General features: G+C 38.2%; 1 protein-coding gene across 3 annotated transcripts in view; it reads right to left on the bottom strand.

Annotated features, from left to right (window-relative positions):
* Window positions 1–19,505, bottom strand: part of WDPCP (WD repeat containing planar cell polarity effector) — a 487,239-nt gene that overhangs the window by 463,695 nt on the left and 4,039 nt on the right. The window contains exon 2 of one of the 3 annotated variants that reach the window (XM_050753475.1): window positions 5,663–5,760. The exons of the other annotated variants lie outside the window; for them this stretch is intronic. The gene's annotated coding sequence lies outside the window, so the exon portion shown is untranslated. The remainder of the gene's footprint in view (window positions 1–5,662; window positions 5,761–19,505) is intronic. 3 annotated transcript variants of the gene reach the window in all.

Raw genomic sequence — 19,505 nt, 5'->3', positions numbered from 1 at the left:
TTCGGTACTTTCTCTATGCTACAGATAGATCCTTTAAGATATAAAATGGATCCTTCTCCTCTCCAATCTCAAATTCTTCGAGAATTCCCATCCATTTCCCTTTACTTGGTTTGCAGGACCTGAATGTACCACTCTGATCTATTTTTACTCACAATACGTCTGTGAAAAGAAAATATCTTGGGCCCCCAAAATCACTAAAGAAAACTCAAGCTGGAAACTGTTTAAGGCAAACCTGCCTCTCATTCTATTCAAAGTCACTCCTCTGCTCACTGAGATAGATGGATATCTGATTGCCTCCTTTGGAAAGGCTAACTAGAAACTCAAAAGAATGTAACCATTTGTGTCTCACCTATCTGTGACCTGGAAGCTCTCCCGGCTTCTAGTCTTCCTGCCTTAGATTCAAATTGTCTTGCCTTTCCAGACTGAGCCAATGTACTTCTTACTTGTATTGATTGATGTGTCATGTCTCCCTAAATGTGTAAAACCAAGCTGTGCTGTGACCACCTTAGGCACATGTCGTCAGGACTTCCTGAGGCTGTGTCACAGGCACATCCTCAACCTTGGCAAAATAAACTTTCTAAATTAACTGAGACCTGTCTCAGATTTTTCTGGGTTCACACTTCTGACACCAAAGGTGTGGAGGTTTTCCACACCAAGCAATTCTGCAACTCTCTGGACACCAACTGGATGTCTTACAATTCAGTTCAATCACGACAATATCCAGAATTAGCAACAGACTCTACAGGCTTAAGAGCTCAGTCCCACAAGATTGTCCTCACTTCAGATATTGGTTGCAAGTCCCATGTTGTTGCTGATACTTATGACTGACTAGCTATATATTCATGGGTTCCCACAACCCCCTCCTCAGGTTCTGTAATTTGCTAGAATGGCTCATAGAACTCAGAAAGGAACCTTACTTACTGTTACCGGTTTATCATAAAGAATACAATCTAGCAACAGCCAAATGCAAGAGATGCATAGAGCAAATGGCAGCAGGGGTCGGGTGGAGTTGGGGTCGGGGGTGGTGCGGTTGTGGGGAGAATGGTTATGACGGGGCTTCCACACTTCTACTGGCTTGCCACCCTCCCAGCACCTCGACGTGTTTACCAACCCAGAAGCTCTGAACTCTGTTATTTAGTGGCGTTAAAGGTTCCATTAATTCGTGTGATTAATTAAAACTCTGGACATTGCTTACTGAACTCAACTTCTAGCCCCTCTCCCCTCCCCTAGAGGTCACGGAGTGGGGCTGAAAATTCAAACCCTATACTTCCCTTGGTCTTTCTGGCTACCAGCCCCTATTCTGAAACTATCTAGGGACCCTCAGCCACCAGTCATCTTAGCATACAAAAGACATTCTTATCAACTCCAGAGATTCCAAGGGTTTTAGAAGCTGTGTGCTAAAAACCAGGAACAAAGACCAAGTATATATTTCATTTCTCATTATACACACTCTCCAATTTAACTTCATGCAGCTCCCACTTTGTTCACCAAGCTCTGGCCTCTCTGGCTTCTCCTGAGCACCCAATACACCAGGCTCTTTCCCACCTGAGGAGCTGGGCATATGCTGATCCCTCTGTAAGTCTGTAAGAAGCATTTTCCCCCTACTTAGCTACAGTTACAGCTTAAATATCAGTTGCTAAAAGAGACTTTCCCCAGTCCTTCCCTCTAAAGTAGACATCCCTTGTTTTTTTCCCCTTCATAGCCCATATTATTTATTTTCATAGCGCTAATAACAGTTTGAAATTCAGCATTTGTGTATTTTTTTCTGTCTTTATTCTCTATTAGACTCTGATGTTTCCTAGGGCAGAAACCATGTCAATTTAGTTGATCATTGTTTGCCCCGTGCCTTGCACAATGCCACGCATTCAGTAGATGTTAAACTCATTGAATAAATAATTTTTTATATACCTCATTTTGACATAATTTGAATTAAAATCTGATAAGTATGCCTTTGAATTTAGAACAGGGTTGAGGAGTACTGAATTTAAGTGTATAAATGGGTATCCCATAAAAGATAATGACAGCTTTTTCCACTTCCATTATGGGTAGATTAAGAATAATAAGAGCTAACATTTACTGAATGTTTGCCATGTTTCAGGCACTTTACATGTATTAATTCAATGATCCTTATGACAGCCATATGAGGTTGTTTGCAGGTGAAGGCACAAAGTCAGAGAGATTAATTAGCTTGCCCTAGACTAAACAAACATGAGAGAGGTGGGAATTTTTAACCCAAGCAATCTAGTTCAACTACTATGCCTTCTAGGATAAAACGACACAAGTTTAAGTGTAATACAACTACTTTAGGTTAGAAAGAAGGAAGAAGTCTCTGACTATGAATGCTGAATAAATTCCTAAAATTAAAAAAAAAAACTATTTCTCTAAAGAGCTCTAAAAATTCCGGCCGGGCGCGGTGGCTCAAGCCTGTAATCCCAGCACTTTGGGAGGCCGAGGCGGGTGGATCACGAGGTCAGGAGATCAAGACCATCCTGGCTAACATGGTGAAACCCCGTCTCTACTAAAAATACAAAAAACTAGCCGGGCGAGGTGGCGGGCGCCTGTAGTCCCAGCTACTCGGAGGCTGAGGCAGGAGAATGGCGTGAACCTGGGAGGCGGAGCTTGCAGTGAGCCGAGATCGCGCCACTGCACTCCAGCCTGGGTGACACAGCGCGAGACTCCGTCTCAAAAAATAAATAAATAAATAAATAAATAAAATAAAATAAAAATTCCATGACAGCCTCCCATTTGTAATGGGAGACATTTACAAAAGTTCACATAGTACTATTTGAAATGCTTGTTTCCCGGTGCCATAAAGAAATAGCACTTGAACATAAATTTAATTTACTCAGCAAGGCCATTTTTACTTCCTGCAGAAAGGGCACTGTCACCAGCAGTTTTGCCATGAGAGTACACCAAACAAAGGAGACTGGGTCTTTTATAACCTGACACGTCCACCCTACTGCTGTGTCCGGTTTCCACCGGCTGGAATGGGACCTCACATTTTGTATTTGTCCCAACTGGCTAGCAACTTAGAACTTTTTAAAAGAGGCAAAGGCAGAGGAGAACAAAGGAAGGAGGAAGTAACTTGCGGAATGCTGAGAAAGGTAAAAACACCTTCAAATAAGGAAGAGGAACAGGCTATGACCTAATGCTTGCTTGGAGCAGTATAAGCATGCCAGGGCAAATATCGAGGCTAAATTGTGAGAGCTAAGAACATAAAGTACATTGATGTCTTTCTCATGGCTAGCAGATACTTAATAATGTTAGCACAGGTCTTTGAATAAATTTTGCTTCTAAGAGAAGTTACTATTCATTTCTAATTAAATGGGGAGGAAAGTCTTTGAAGAGGAATCTCTACTTTTTATAGTACCAATGTTAGAAATAGTTAAAAACTGGAAACAACCTAAATGTCATTAAATGGAAAATGGAGAACAAAGTATAAGGTAGAAAACAACATAGATGACTCTCAAAAATGATGTTGAACAAAGAAACAAGTTGCAGAAAAATGCTAATTTCTATAAAATTCAAAAATGATCAAAATGAAACCTACTATTTAGAGTATAAATGAAAAGTCTATAAAGAAAACCAAACGAATAATTAACTAAAAACTTGAGACAATGGTTATCACTGGTGAGGAAAAAGAAGAATGCAATTGGAAAGGGATCTGCAGGTGACTTCAAAAGCACTGTTAATGTTCTATTTCTTAAGCTGGAGAGCAGGTACACACATTAATTTATTTTTCCTTTGGCCTCATATATGTTATGTGTTGTTTCACATATATCTAGCTAAAGCTATACTATGTCACCAATGCAGAAAGAAAGATCCAGCAGAATGGGAAAGCCCAAGGAAGCAATGTCATGTCTAAAAAAAGATGGGAAGGTCCAAAGATTATAAGCGCCATCCTACCTGATATTGAACACCTGGCTTTCTTCCTTCTATAGCTTTAGTGCTGGGAGCCTGTACTCAATTTCCTCACAAACATTTGCTAACTCACGTGGTCAAGGGCTCAGTGGGTCAGAGCTATCACTGACATGCAGAAGCAAGTAGCCAGTTAACAACGTGTTGATGACTACTTCCCCCCAAATTCCCCACCTACATGAAATTTGCTGTATCCTGGCACATGGGGCTAGCAAGCATATTTTCAGTTTACTTAGAAGCCCTCACAAAGGGCTATCTGACTATATATAGCATTGAAAGTACCTCCAATGGGTAGTTTTAAAACACCTTCAGACTCTCTCATATGCTTTGAACCCCGAGTACCTATATATAGTTATAATCACAAAAGATAGCACAAGGAAAGGGGTTAAGGATGTGGTTGAATGACTGGCTCCCTGTTCCTCTGTTAGTAGGGCCATTTTCACCACTTATCTCAATACTTTTTCACTGAAACTACAGAAATAATTGGGTACTGAGACTAAGATCACAACTGTCATCCACAACTCTCATTTTCAAATTTTGCCTTTTTCAAAAAATGATTAATACCATTAACTTGATGCAAATATTTATTAATGTAAAAGTACAAAAGCATCTGTGTAAACAATATATTTGTTTTATACACTGCAATAAAATGAAATATTTAACTTGGAAAAAGGGTTCTTTGCTCCTTAAAAAAGGTCTGAAAACATATACATATCATGTATTCTCAAACTGGACAAAATGTGGAGAATTTTTATGAACTTGATGGATGTTTATGTCCTTCCCCACTGAAGAATAGCCTGATTTTTCTACGCTCCCCTTACCCTTCACCTCATCAACTTTTCCCTTAGCTTTCCTACTCTAGGCTGTCAGCTCTTGTTTTCCAGTCAAATATATTAAAATAGGGGTGTAAGAGCAAAGGAAGGGTTAAGTGACAAAATAAAGCCAAGGGATGATGAACTTGGGATAGGTATTACCTGCCCTAGGGGTTAACCATGGGGATACATCTAGGTAGATGATCATTATCATGTTTACAGGGGAGAAAGTGAAGTGTATATATTATATGTGGGAAAAACAGAATGCCAATCCCACTAGAAATGGGAATTAAAGGTTTCTCATATTTCATATTTTTGACAAATACTTTAGTTTATTCACATATTGTATTTTATTTGCAATATGCTAGTCATGAAGTTTAATTCAGTTTTCATTTTCTGAGGTGGTATAACTTAGACACGCTGTGTTCAAATCCTTGCTCTGCCACTTACACTTTATGAAACTCTGGGTAAAATTTTATTTTATTTTATTTTTTTGAGACAGAGTCTCGCCCTGTCACCCAGGATGGAGTTCAGTGGCGCGATCTCGGCTCACTGCAACCTCTGGTTAGCAATTCTCCTGCCTCAGCCTCCTGAATAGCTGGGCCTATAGGTGCGTGCCACCACACCCAGCTAATTTTTTGTATTTTGTCAGTAGAGACGGGGTTTCACCATGTTAGCCAGGATGGTCTCAATTTCCTGACCTCGTGATTCGCCTACCTCGGCCTCCCAAAGTGCTGGGATTACAGGCGTGAGCCACTGCGCCCGGTCTGGGTAAATTATTTAACATTACCATGTGTCACTTTCCTCATGTGTAAAATAAATCAGTGTACTATATTTACATATGCCACAAACTTCACAGAACAATGTTATAATTTTTAACCTTAGTCATTTTTTTAATTGAGAGAAATAAATATATTTACCTATATACTTACCATTTCTGGAGTTCTCCATTCCTCAGATCCAAATTTCCATCTGGTATCATTTCCTTTCAGCCTGAAGAATTTCCTTTAGCATTTCTTGTAATGAAGGTCTGCTGGCGACAAAACCTCATTTTTGTTTATTCAGTGATACTCCCTCTTTCCAAGTATATGGAAAGTATATTTCAGTTTATGCCTGCTATGGTCACTCTCCAGTGCCTTCAGAGAGTTGTGGGTTTTATGTATTTTGTCCAGAATTTATCATGGTTTTCTGCAAAAGGACTAGTTCAATATGACCTACTCCACCATTACTAGAAGTGGCTCATATTTTAAGATGCCAGAAAAGTTTTAAATATTCAAACATTATTCTTGGACATGTGACCATCGGATGAAAGATGAACTACAATGCTTCAACATGATACATTCATAGTTATTGGCATCATACTATAAATTAATTCATGTAGTCTATTGAGTTATAATTCAGCAACCATTGTTCATATATTTCACCATTGTTTCTATTTTTTCCACATATAAAATAAAACATTTTACTCTCTCCCATGTAAACTTGATAATGATCACCTACCCAGACACATAATCATGTACTTGGTTGTTTCTTCTTCTAGCTTTGTTTGATAAACAACAGAAACCAACTCCAGTAAATTTTAACTCCAGTAAACTTTAACAGAAAAGAAAATTATTGCAAAGAAATCAGGCAAATCACAGAAGCAGTGGACGTGTAGACAATCAGGCTGCAAAGGAAACCAAAGGAGGCAAGGAATGGCAAAATCCTATATCGTGTATTCCAGCCCCATATCCCTTAACCCACTTATCGGGGGGAAAACCCCACCCCCGATATTTATCGTGGCTTCTTTTCTATTTCCTAAGCAACTCGGCTGGTTTGAGAAATAAAGGAAAAGAGGACGAGAGAGAAATTTTAAAGCTGGGTGCCCAGGAGAGACGGCAGGTTCCGTGATGCTCGCCAAGCTATAAAACCAGCAAGTTTTTATTAGCGATTTTCAAAAGGGGAGGGAGTGCACGAATAGGGTGTGGGTCACAGAGATCACATACTTCACAAGGTAATAAAATATCGCAAAGCAAGTGGAGGCAGGGCAAGATCACAGGACCACCGGATGGGGCGAAATTAAAATTGCTAATGACGTTTTGGGCACACATTGTCATTGATAACATCTTATCAGGAAACAGGGTTTGAGAGCAGACAACCTGTCTGACCAAAATTTATTAGGTGGGAATTTCCTCGTCCTAATAAGCCTGGGAGCGCTACAGGAGACTGGGGCTTATTTCATCCCTTCGGCTTCGACCGTAAAAGGCTGCCGCCTTAAGGGGGCCGTCTATAGACCCACCCTCAGGGCGCATTCTCTTTCTCAGGGATGTTCCTTGCTAAGAAAAATAATTCAGCGATATTTCTCCTATTTGCCTTTGAAACAAGAGAAATATGACTCTGTTCCATTTGGCTCACCTGCGGCCAGAAGTCTTATCTCTCTTGTTCCCTGAACATTGCTGTTATCCTGTTCCTTTTTCAAGATGCCCAGATTTCATATTGTTCAAACACACATGCTCTACAAACACTTTGTACAGTTAACACAATCATCACAGGGTCCTGAGGTGACACATCCTTCTCAGTTTACAAAGAAGATGACGGGATTAAGAGATTAAAGTAAAGACAGGCATAGGAAATCACAAAGGTATTGATTGGGGAAGTGATAAGTGTCCATGAAACCTTCACAATTTATGTTCAGAGACTGCAGTAAAGATAGGCGCAAGAAATTATAAAAGTATTAATTTGGGGAACTAATAAATGTCCATATAATCTTCACAATTTATGTACTTCTGCCATGGCTTCAGCCGGTCCCTCCATTCCGGGTCCCTGACTTCCCACAACACCCACTGAACACTTTTCTTCACTCCCTACCCCCATACTGCTAGACTCTCAACTATTCCACAGCTACTTCATCTAATCTAACTAATCTAACACCAATAGTTTCCCTAAGAGTAAGCGCCCTGGGCAGGACTACTATCTGATTGGCTCAGTCTAACTGCCAGGAGGAGATAGGTAGAACCTACTTTATCATGTGTAGTATTTGCCCCAAATAAAAAGGGTATCCAGCTGTAAGTTATTTCTAATATGTTATTATTAATTATAAATTGGACAGTAGGCTGGGCATGGTGGCTCAGACCTATAATCCCAGCACTTTGGGAGGCCGAGGTGGGCAGATCACCTGAAATCAGGAGCTTGAGACCAGCCTGGCCAACAAGGCGAAACCCCATCTCTACTAAAAATAGAAAAATTAGCCAGTTATAGTGGCAGGCACCTGTAATCCCAGCTACTTGGGAGGCCGAGGCAGGAGAATCACTTGAACCTGGGAGGTGGAGGTTGCAGTGAGCCGAGATTGCACCACTGTACTCCAGCTGGGCGACAGAGTGAGACTCTGTCTCAATTTAAAAAAAAACAAAAAAAACTTGGACAGCATAAATCACTAGCAAGAGAGTAAAGAGGTCAAAATCATACAATATGAGAAATTTGTAAAAATAACTTGTCATGCTTGCTTTTTCCTTGCTTCAGTGCTTCTAATTATTTTGGAGTTAAAAGTTACGCCCAACTTAGTGGATCACGAGGTCAGGAGATAGAGACCATCCTGGCTAACATGGTGAAACCCTGTCTCTACTAAAAATACAAAAAAAATTAGCCGGGCGTGGTGGCGGGCACCTGTAGTGCCAGCTACTCAGGAGGCTGAGGCAGGAGAATGGCGTGAACCCAGGAGGCGGAGCTTGCAGTGAGCCGAGATGCACCCCACTGCACTCCAGCCTGGGCGAACACTCCGTCTCAAAAATAAAAAAAAAAAAAAGGTATGCCCAACTTAAGATCTGATATACAAAGCTCTCATTTTTTAAACACATAAGGCAGGACAACTTTAGTTAGAAGAGGATTTCTGCTCTTCAAAAGTATTCATTGGCCAGGCATGGTGGCTCACACCTAAAATCCCAGCACTTTTGGAGGCCAAGGCAGGTGGACTGACTGGGACCAAGAGTCTGAGACCAGCCAGGGCAAAATAGCAAGACCCCTTCTGTACAAAAAAAAAAAAAAAAATTTCAACTGGCTGGTGGCATGTGCCTTTACTCCTAGCTACTCAAGAGACTGAGGCCAGGATCACCTGTGCCCAGGAAGTGGAGGCTGCAGTGAGCCATGATCATGCCACTGAACTTTAGCCTGAGCAACAGAGCAAGACCTGTCTCAGAAAAAAAAAAAAAAAATGGATTCATTGCTGGATTCCTTTATATAACTGGCTCCCTCATTACAACTGAAATAAGATTTAGAAAAACCCTATTTTCTTCTCCTTTCTGAATCAGGACACAGGTTTTAACCAATCAATTTCTGCTTTTATATCAAGAACATCATTTTATTCATTTATAGATTCATGCATTTAAGGTGCCTACCCCTCACAGAATTTCCATCTTGGGTAGACATGAATAAATTTAAAACATGGGTAGACATGAATCAATTAATCTACTGAAGCTACTAAAATCAAGCTAATATGAAGTACCAGGCGTAACAGTATTGAACAATAAGAAAAAAAATGTAAAAGACTGAACTTCAGTGAGTGTTTTGGCTAGCTTGTCCATTTGACTGTCATTGACTAGGCCATGCTACAACTCTGTAGAGAGAAAAGTTGTAGAAAACTGATAATAATACAAATAATTCCCATCCATAGAAATGCAAATTATGTCCTGTAGAATGGTACTGATTATTGCTCAGTGGATATTCATCAGTTTTGCCAGTTTTGCATTCAATATGTGGTACTTCAACTGGCAATAATATCATTATTTAGTTAAATATAATCTTTGACAAATTATCATTTTATATTGTTTTGAGAATCGTGATCATATTCACTTTTTAACTTTATCCTTTAAAAATGGTCTGCTTGGTAGAAGGTTAAAATAGAATGATAAACCTACATATCCGTCATCAATAATTCTGTAATGCAACCTTGAAAAACATGGCAAAGGAGGGCTGCCTAGGGGACAACTGCTATAACTAAACAGACTTGGGATCAATACAATGATTATTTCTCTATATTACATAATAGAAATACTCTAGAAATGTATTGTTCTCTACTATAGATAGTATGTCTACATATAAAACATATATATTATATACACATATATAGTATGTACATATATACATACACAGTATATATGGTATATATTGTATATATTATATACACATATATAGTATGTACATATATACATACACAGTATATATGGTATATATTGTATATATTATATACATTGTATATACAGTATATATACTGTATAACTAAAGATATCTTATTTACTATACTATATGTAGTATACTACTAAAGATATTTACTATACAGTATATATACTGTATACTACTAAATATATCTTATTTACGATACAGTATATATACTGCATACAACTAAAAATATTTACTATACAATATAGAGACTTACACATATAAAGTATACAGCATTCAGTATATACAAACACATGTGTGCGTGTATGTATATGATAGACAATACAGAAAATAACTGTGCCAATATTTAAATGGGAGACAATTTATATTATTTAGAATAGGAATCCAGTAAATAACATGAATCCTAGACTAACTCTGGCATTTTAACTCTTCATCCAGTTGTATATGTATTTTAATACAATGAGAGCACAATTCATAATTTGGCATCAAGAGTTTATTTCCTTTTTACAGGCACACAGTTAAGTAATTTTATCTTTTCAATTAGATACAGTATAGAGACAGGACAAACCAAAGTGTTTTTCCTACCCTCACACACCACTCAACACATTTCTCATACCAGATGTATGTGCGTTTCTCTGCACACTACAAGCAATTCTCTAATAGATACCAAATGCGTCGTCCTATAATTTAAATCAATTCTGACATTATCTACCTGGAGATAGCATCAGATCCCACAGATAAGGACTGAGTCCCACAAGATTGTCCCCCACCCCCCACTTCTGATGCCAATCACAAACCCCATGTTGTGACCTGTGCTTCTGACCAACTGGCTATATATCAGGGTTCCCACGAACCCCTTTTTGGGTTCAATTAATTTGCTAGAGTGGCTCCCAGAACTCAGAGAAACACTTTACTTATACTTATCCATTTATCATAAAAGTTACTACAAAGGATACAGATGAACAGCCAGATGGAAGAGATGCATAAGACATGTGGGAAGGGGCAGAGAGTGCCATGTCCTCTTTGGGCATGCCACTCTGCAGGCACCTCCAGCTGTTCAACTATCCAGAAGCTCTCTGAACCCTGTCCTTTTGGATTTTTATGGAGGTTTCTTTATGTAGGCATGACTGATTAGATCAATAGTCAAAGGGGAATCTATCCAATCTTCAGCTTCTAGAGGATGTGGGGTTCAGCTGAAAGAGCCAACCCTCTAATCACAAAGTTGGTTCCTCTAGCAACCAGCCCCCCTATCCTGAGGCTATCCAGGAGCCTCCAGCTACCAGTCATCTCATTAGCATACAAAAAACACGTATCACTTTAGAGATTCCAAGGGTTTGGGTTGTTGTGTGCCAGGAACCAGGGGAAGAGACCAAACATATACTTCTAATTATATCATAAATCATATCTAAATATCCATCATTAATAGGTTTCTCACAGGTAACTTAATAATACAATCAGATTTTCCTAGCCAGAAAAGACCATGTTCTTTTGAAGTCTTCACTATAAAGTAGTTCCACAATGCAGTTTCAAACATTCTGAATGTAATTTCAAATAACAGTAACAAAAATGCTTTTTAAAAATCCCTTTGCAATCAAGAAGTTCTAGTCAATATGGTAACTTAATTCATTTTAGATGCATATTTCAACTTTTTATATTTAATCCGACCTAAAGTGTAATTTCCAAAGTGATATTTCCTGAAGCCAAAAACCCAGACTTCATGTCTCTAGAGTAATCTTGCCATATATTAGTAAGTCTATATCCCCCTTCTCAAAGTAGTTCTGGCTGGCCTGGGCTTGTTGTAAATAATTGGTTCAGTAAGACAGCTTTTTAACTGTCAACACCCCTAACAATTCACACAATGTACATGGAAAGTATTGTACCTTAAATTAAAGATGTGTTTCCTCTAAATAAAGTTTACTGTTTGGGAGAGTCTGCTGAACGGAAATGCAGTTTTATGTTCTCTAGAAAAGAAGTGAAAAGGCATCTCATCTCACTTTTCCCTTCCTTTATCCCATTTCAAGCATGACCCAGAAATTAAATATTTTATGTAGACAGAAAAAGTAACATATATTTAAAGGATGCAAACCTGCAAAATCTAATAGTCATGTAAGCCTGTGAGATTGCCAAAAACTGTTCTACATTTTTAATATCTGAAAATATTCAATAATTTTATGTCAAATACAAATTTTCCAAGCTCCCTGGTCTATCCCCTTTAAAATTTTAAACAAATATACTTGATATGAAAAATAGCAGTTTATCCAAATATCAAATATTATACTGAGTATTTGAACAGCAAACACAAACAGTCCTAATTCCAATCATAGACTATGTTGTGAAATGTTAATGTATTTAAATTTTTTAATTATACATGGAATTAACTTAAATACTGCACTTTAAATAATTAGTTATTAATATTTCATTCATATTAAATAACAAGAACACATGAACAAGTGATATCCAACACAGGAAATCTTCAAAGGTAAATTATACATTGTGGGAAGTCTAGTTTTGGCTTCTGGAAAATGTTAACTGCAAATAATATACACAGATGTTCACAGAAATACTGAATAACTCTTTTAAGGAAATACTAAATGACGCGGTAATAACAGAAAAGTTAAAAAAATACACTATGTTATATTTATAACTCTTAATAAAGTCAAATTAATAAGGCAGACTCAATTAACAGTTATGGTTTCACAATAATTTTAGTGAATAATACAAGGTATCAAATTACTGGAAATCCTTGTCCCAGTTTTATACCAATTTTCAGCATTATTATTTAAAATAAATTTAAATAAATCTCACCATATCAGTATTCCGAAAATAACTCAAAAAGTAAACCACTTAGCTTATATTACCTACAGGCAGAGTAGAGCTCTGAGTAGGACTCTGTCTCTAGGATGAAGAACAGGATGCAAATCCATATTGCCAATTAATATCTATAATAGCAACTTATGAAAACTGCCTTTCCACCAACCCTACCACAAGGGGAGCCACAAGATATTCCATGAAAAGAAATATGTGTTCTAAACATCATGATTCCTCTCCAACCATGCCCACACCTGAGTGGACTGGGAATGGGCACCTGACATAGCCTGGAGGTTGGTAAGTAAAACATGAGAAACTTAAGAGGGGAAGCTCCGCCAAAACAACAGCAGCGATGAACTCCTAGGCCAATCCATCTCTGTCTCTCCAAGGAACTATGGACACCCAGACAAGAGCACGAAGAAAAGCAGAAAGATTTTAAAAGTTAGGTTATTGATAAAACACTAGAATTAAGATCTGTGGACTGCTGAAGCTAGGACAGGTAACACAGAACCCATAACTTTTGGAGATTCTAGAATGGCATATCGATTCTATTCTCCATGAGATTCACTTATTCTTAATGAGGCTCAAATAACGGCCCTATTTGTTCCTATTTAGGAGAGGAGAGAATAGGATTGGAATCTCACAGTTTGGCTTTCCCTGGGTTCCCCTGAGGTCTTCCTAAGTGGTCAAGATTTGTCTCTTCTTATTATCATGCATATCCTTACACTATAGCATCCTATGACAAAGCATCTGAGGTGGTCTCTGTTCCTTATGTTCTCCAGAAAATAATTGAAAGGGCATCTTATATCACTTTTCACTAAAAGTGCTAAATAGAAGATCATGTGTGCTGTAAACATAATTCTTCTCCAACTGTGCCCCACACATAAACCTGAGTAGACTAGGAATGGGCACCTCACACAGTCTGGAGGCTGGTAAATAAGTGTTAAATAAAAGATGCTAAATCAAAGATCATCTGTGTTGATGTTTAGCTCATTCTTGTTATTAAGTCATGCCAAATTAGAAAAAAGTCATCAACTGGTTGGACGCAGTGGTTCATGCCTGTAATCCCAGCACTTTGGGAGGCCAAGGTGGGTGGATGACTGGAGGTCAGGAGTTCGAGACCAGCCTGGCCAACATGGTGAAACCCTATCTCTACTAAAAGTACAAAACACAGGTGGGTGTGGTGGCACACATCTGTAAACCCAGCTACTCAGGAGGCTGAGGCAGGAGAATCACTTGAACCCAGGAGGCATTGGTTGTGGTGAGTCAAGATCACTCCACTGCACTCCAGCCTGGGCAACAGAGCTAGACTCCATCTCACAAAAAAAAAAAAAAAAAAAAAAAAAAAAAAACCATCAACAATCACTTAAAGAAAAACAAAGCCTTTAGTACTGATGCAAACCACTAAATAAAATGAGAAGTCATGAATCCAAACAGAGTAGATAGATTGGATAGGTAGGTAGGTAGATACACAGATAGACAGACAAGATAGATAATGCTAGTTTGGATGTCTCCACCAAATATCAAGTTGAAATTTGATTGCTATTATAATAGTATTAAAAGGTGGGGACTTTAAGAGGCGATTAGGCCATGAGGGCTCTGTCCTCATAAACTGGTTAATGTTATCATGAGGATGGGTTAGTTACTGTGGGAGTGGGCTCCCAATATGTTCAGCCCCCTCCCTCTCTCTGTCTCTCACACTTGCTTGCCATGTGATGCCTTCTGCCATGAGATGACCCTCACCAGAAGCCAATGCCACACTCTTGGACTTCCCAGCCTCCAGAACTACGAGCCAAATAAACTTCTATTCTTTATAAATCACTCAGTTTGTGGTATTTGTTATAGGAGCAGCAAACAAAGGCAGATGAGAAGGAAAAACCCAAACTTACAATAGAATGCCATTTACTAAGTGGTGAAAAAATGACAGACTTTGAAAATCATTTTACAACCATAGTAATAACTGATCCAGGCAAAAATCATCAATGAGTGCTAAAACTATGAGTAAAAGTTTGGTGAGAAACAGGATATTAATGTAGTCTCAACGTATGTCCCCACTGATTATTAATTACAAGGGGAAGAAACAGTAATTCTATAGTAAAGAAATCTGTGGAATACCTTAACCAAATGATTAAAATCAACATCATAAATAATAACACATACTGATTTAATGCCCTGATAAGGCCACAACATCACCTACGTAATCTTACTCCCAAAAATACAAACCTGAATTTAATCACAAAAAAAAATCAAACAAACACAAATTGAGGGACAGTCTCCAAAAAACTAGCCTATACTCTTCAGAAATGTTAATGTCATGAAAGACAAAGAGGGCCGTTAAACTGTTCCAGATTACAGGAGATTAAAGAGATATGACATCTAAATTAAATGCACGATCCTGTATGAGGGGAAAAACATCATGGGACATTACTGAGACAACTGGCAGCGGGTCAACAGGAGAGTATATTAGATAATTGTATACATCAATGTTAAGTTTCCTAACTGTAATAGTGGTTAAGCAAAAGAATGCCCTTGTCTTTGGAATATATTCACTGAAGAATATAGGAATATAAAAGGACACATTGTCTGCAACTTACTCTCGAATCATTCAGAAAAAATCATTTGAAAGTAATGTGTGGCAAGGGGATAGTGTGGTGGGAACATGTGATAAAGCAAATGTGACAACATGTTTAAAATGGTAAATCTAGCTGAGGGGGCCTTAGAAGTTCTTTTCACTATTCTTACAACTCTTCAGTAAATTTGAAATTATTTCAAAATAAAAGACTAAAAAAAATAGCTGAGTTTGTAAGAGAGAGCACTTCTCTTCACCAAAAAGTAGGAACTAAAAACCAACGTGGTAGGCATACAAAGCTGTGTTAGAGCTTAGTTCCATAAGACATATTTCCATATGTCTTTGTGTGAGAGAATGTACAGTGCAAGGAAGGGGAAACCAGGAGTAGCCCAGCAACAACTTGAGTTGAGGAGACAGAACTGAAAAACTGGAGAAGACAAGGTAGTTAGTTCCCTGGAGAGGGAGAATCATACAGAGAGAACTCCAGAGATTTTCAGAGGGATCCCCTTGAGAATTCAGCTGAGTACTGACAGCACATGCATATTATAAAACCATGAGGCTGGAGAAAGAGCAACCAGAAATGATTACAGATAACAGTGCTTGGCACTCATATCGGGCTGGGAATAGTGCCTGTTCTCACCAGCCCGACAGAAAAACTTTGTGATTCACAGTTATTGGGTAGAGTATACAGAAAAGTCTTGGCTCAGGAGTAGGAAATTATTAGCCCTAGTAGCTAAGCACTACTCAGATCCTGACTAATACTTAATAAATCTTAAAAGCAAGTTTTGAAAAAATTAAACTAATTTCAAATATTTAACTGCATCACAGAATAAAGCTCAAAGCTATTTATAGAAAGATAAAATCATTCAGGCTGGGCATGGTGGCTCCGGCCTGTAATCCCAGCACTTTGGGAGGCTGAAATGAGTAGATCGTTTGAGTCCTGGAGTTCGAGACCAGCCTCGGAAACATGGCAAAACCTTGTATCTGCAAAAAACTACAAGAAATTAGCCAGGCATGGTGGTGCACACCTGCAGTCCCAGCTATTTGGGAGCTGAGGCTGGAGGATTGCTTGGGCCTGGGAGGCTGAGGCTGCACTGGCCACGCACTCTAGCTTGGGCAACAGAGCAAAACCATATCTTAAAAAAAAGAAAAAGAAATGTAAGATTCGCAATCTGACATTTAATTTAAAAAATTACCAGACTTCCAAAGAAGTATAAAAATACGGCCCAAAGCCGGGCGCGGTGGCTCAAGCCTGTAATCCCAGCACTTTGGGAGGCCAAGATGGGTGGATCACGAGGTCAGGAGATCGAGATCATCCTGGCTAACACGGTGAAACCCCATCTCTACTAAAAAATACAAAAAACTAGCCGGGCGAGGTGGCAGGCGCCTGTGGTCCCAGTTGCTCGGGAGGCTGAGGCAGGAGAATGGCGTAAACTCGGGAGGAGGAGTTTGCAGTGAGCTGAGATCCGGCCACTGCACTCCAGCCTGGGCGACAGAGGGAGATTCCGTCTCAAAAAAAAATATGGCCCATAATAGAAAAAAAATTAATTAAAACCAAACCAGGACTGGCAGACATTTATAATCTGGAGACTAGAATATTAAAACAATGATTAAAGCCGTATTCCACATGTTAAACAAATGTAGTAGACATGAAATATATTTTTTAAAAGACCCAAATCCAACTTCTACACATAAAAACAACATGTGAAATGAAAAGTATATATGAAAAATATATTGGATAGAATGAACAGCATTATTAGACATTGCCAAATAAAAAATTGGTGTCCTTGAAGACCTAGCAACAGAAACTTTACAAAATGAAACCTGGAAAGAAAAGAGAATTTTAAAAATAAACAGAGCACCAATGAGCTGTGACAACTTCAGTCAGCTCACAATACATATAACTGTCATCCCCAAAACAGTGCAAGAATCAAAGGGCAGACAGAAAAAATAGAAAAAAAATTTCAAGAAACAAGGTCAAAATTTCCCCAAATTCATTGAAAACTACAAACCTATGGATCCAAGAAGCTCCCTAAACCCCAACCATAAGAAACACGAAAAAGACTACACTTGCAAGGCACATCATAATGAAATTACTCAAAACCAGTAATAAAGAGAAAAATGTTAAAACAGCCAGAGAAAAACAGAAACTTAAGTACAAATACAGAAAGATAAAGATGATAGCAGATTTTTCATCAGAAACAAGGCAAATGAAAAAAAAAACAGTGGATCAAGATCTTCAAAGTACTGAAAGAAAAAACTGTCAACCTAGAACTCTATACCCGGTGAAAATGTCTTTCAAACAAACATTTTTCCATACAAAAGCTGACAGAATTTTTCAGTAGCCAATCCTAACCACAAGAAATACTTTTAAAAAGGAACTACATTAGACAGAAGAAAAATCATACTATATTAGAAATATAGATCTATAAAAAGATATTAAATGACTGAAAATAGTAACTATATTGACGAATATTTAAGATATTGTTCTCATTATTTAAATCTCTAAAAAATAACTGACTAAGCAAAAATAACAATGATGTTGTATGGGGCTCATAACATGTAAAAGTAAAGCGGTTAGAAAGGGAGAAATGGAAGTAAATTATTGAAAGGTTTTTATACATGAAGTGGTATAATATTACTTGAAAATACACTATGATAAAAGGATGTATGCTATAAACCCTACAGCAGTCACTAAAATAAACAGTTACTATCAATAAGCCAACAAAAGAGATAAAATGGAATTGTAAAAAATTTCAATTAATCAAAAAGAAGGAAGAAAAGAAGAGAGAACAAAGAACAAATGGGACAAATGGAAGACAAATAGCAAGATGACATTTAAATTTAACCTCGAAATTTTGAAAAGCTGGCAGGGCCTGGTGGCTCATGCTTGTAATCCCAGCACTTTGCGAGGCCGAGGCAGGTGGATCACGAAGTCAAGAGATCAAGATCATCTGACCAACATAGTGAAAACCCATCTCTATTAAAAATACAAAAATTAGCTAGGCATGGTGGCGCGTGCCTGTAGTCCCAGCTACTCGGGAGGCTGAGGCGGAATTGCTTGAACCCGGGAGGCAGAGCTTGCAGTGAGCCCAGATTGCACCACAGCACTCCAGCCTGGCGACAGAGCAAGACTCCATCTCAAAAAAAAAAAAAATTTGTTTTGAAAAATGTAAATAGTTATTTTAGGGTACCAGTTTCATGACTGACTTTATTTTTTCTCAAATTTGCTGTTCAATAATAAAAGATAAAGTTCTAAGTCACCATGTTTTATATAAAATAGATTACATATGAGTGGTCAGTGCCTGTAGTCCCAGCTACCTGGGAGGCTGAGGCAGGAGGATCATTCAAGCCCAGGTGTTACAGACCAGCCTCAGCAACCTAGCGAGACCACATCTCAAAGCAGAAGAAGAAGAAAAAAGAGTGGTCAGAGGTATATGTGTATCTTAAATTAAAAGAAAAATTAAAACCAGACTATATGCAGTGGCTCACGCCTATAATACAAGCACTTTGGGTGGCCAAGGCAGCAGAATCACTTGATCCCAGGAATTCAAGGCTGCAGTGATATGATCATACCACTGCACTCCAGCCTGGGAAACAGAGTGAGACGACCTCAAAATAAATGAACGAATAAATATCCACATACTAACACAGCTTACAAAGAAGATTACTAATATTTTGAAGACACCAATACCCCATCTCCTACTCTCCTCCCCAAGCAACCACTATCCTGAATTCTGAATTAATCATTCCTCTGCTCTTATTTATGGTTTTACCAGATATGCATGAAATCCTGAATGGTATTTGTTGCTAATTTTTAATTTTTATAAAAATTAAATCATACTGTATATATTCTTATATGGTTTGCTTTTTTCAATCAACATTGTATTTTTGATGCTCATCCATGTTGGTGTGTAGCTATGTTCTATTCATTTTCAATAGATTTTTACATTTTCCTATTGATGGCCATATGGGTAATTTCTAGAGCTGTGCTCTTAGAAACAGCGCTTATGAATGTCTTGTACCTCTCTTGATTTAAGTGGGTATGTAAAGGAATGGAATTGCTACATTATGTTTCCAGATATAATGATCACTCTGTGTTATTAGCCTTATTTTATTAATAAATGAAGGCTTATAGAGACCAGGAAACTTGTTCAAGGTCACACAGCTAGGTAGTAAAGTTAAGACCAATAAATTCTGCTCCTTCCACTTGAAAAAAACTCAAGGTTAGGTAGCTCATACTTCTG

The sequence above is a fragment of the Macaca thibetana genome, chromosome 13, assembly GCF_024542745.1.
Source record: "Macaca thibetana thibetana isolate TM-01 chromosome 13, ASM2454274v1, whole genome shotgun sequence".
Classification (NCBI taxonomy): Eukaryota; Metazoa; Chordata; class Mammalia; order Primates; family Cercopithecidae; genus Macaca; species Macaca thibetana.
Note: the sequence above shows the minus strand (reverse complement) of the source record. Positions and strands in the feature narration are given on the sequence as shown.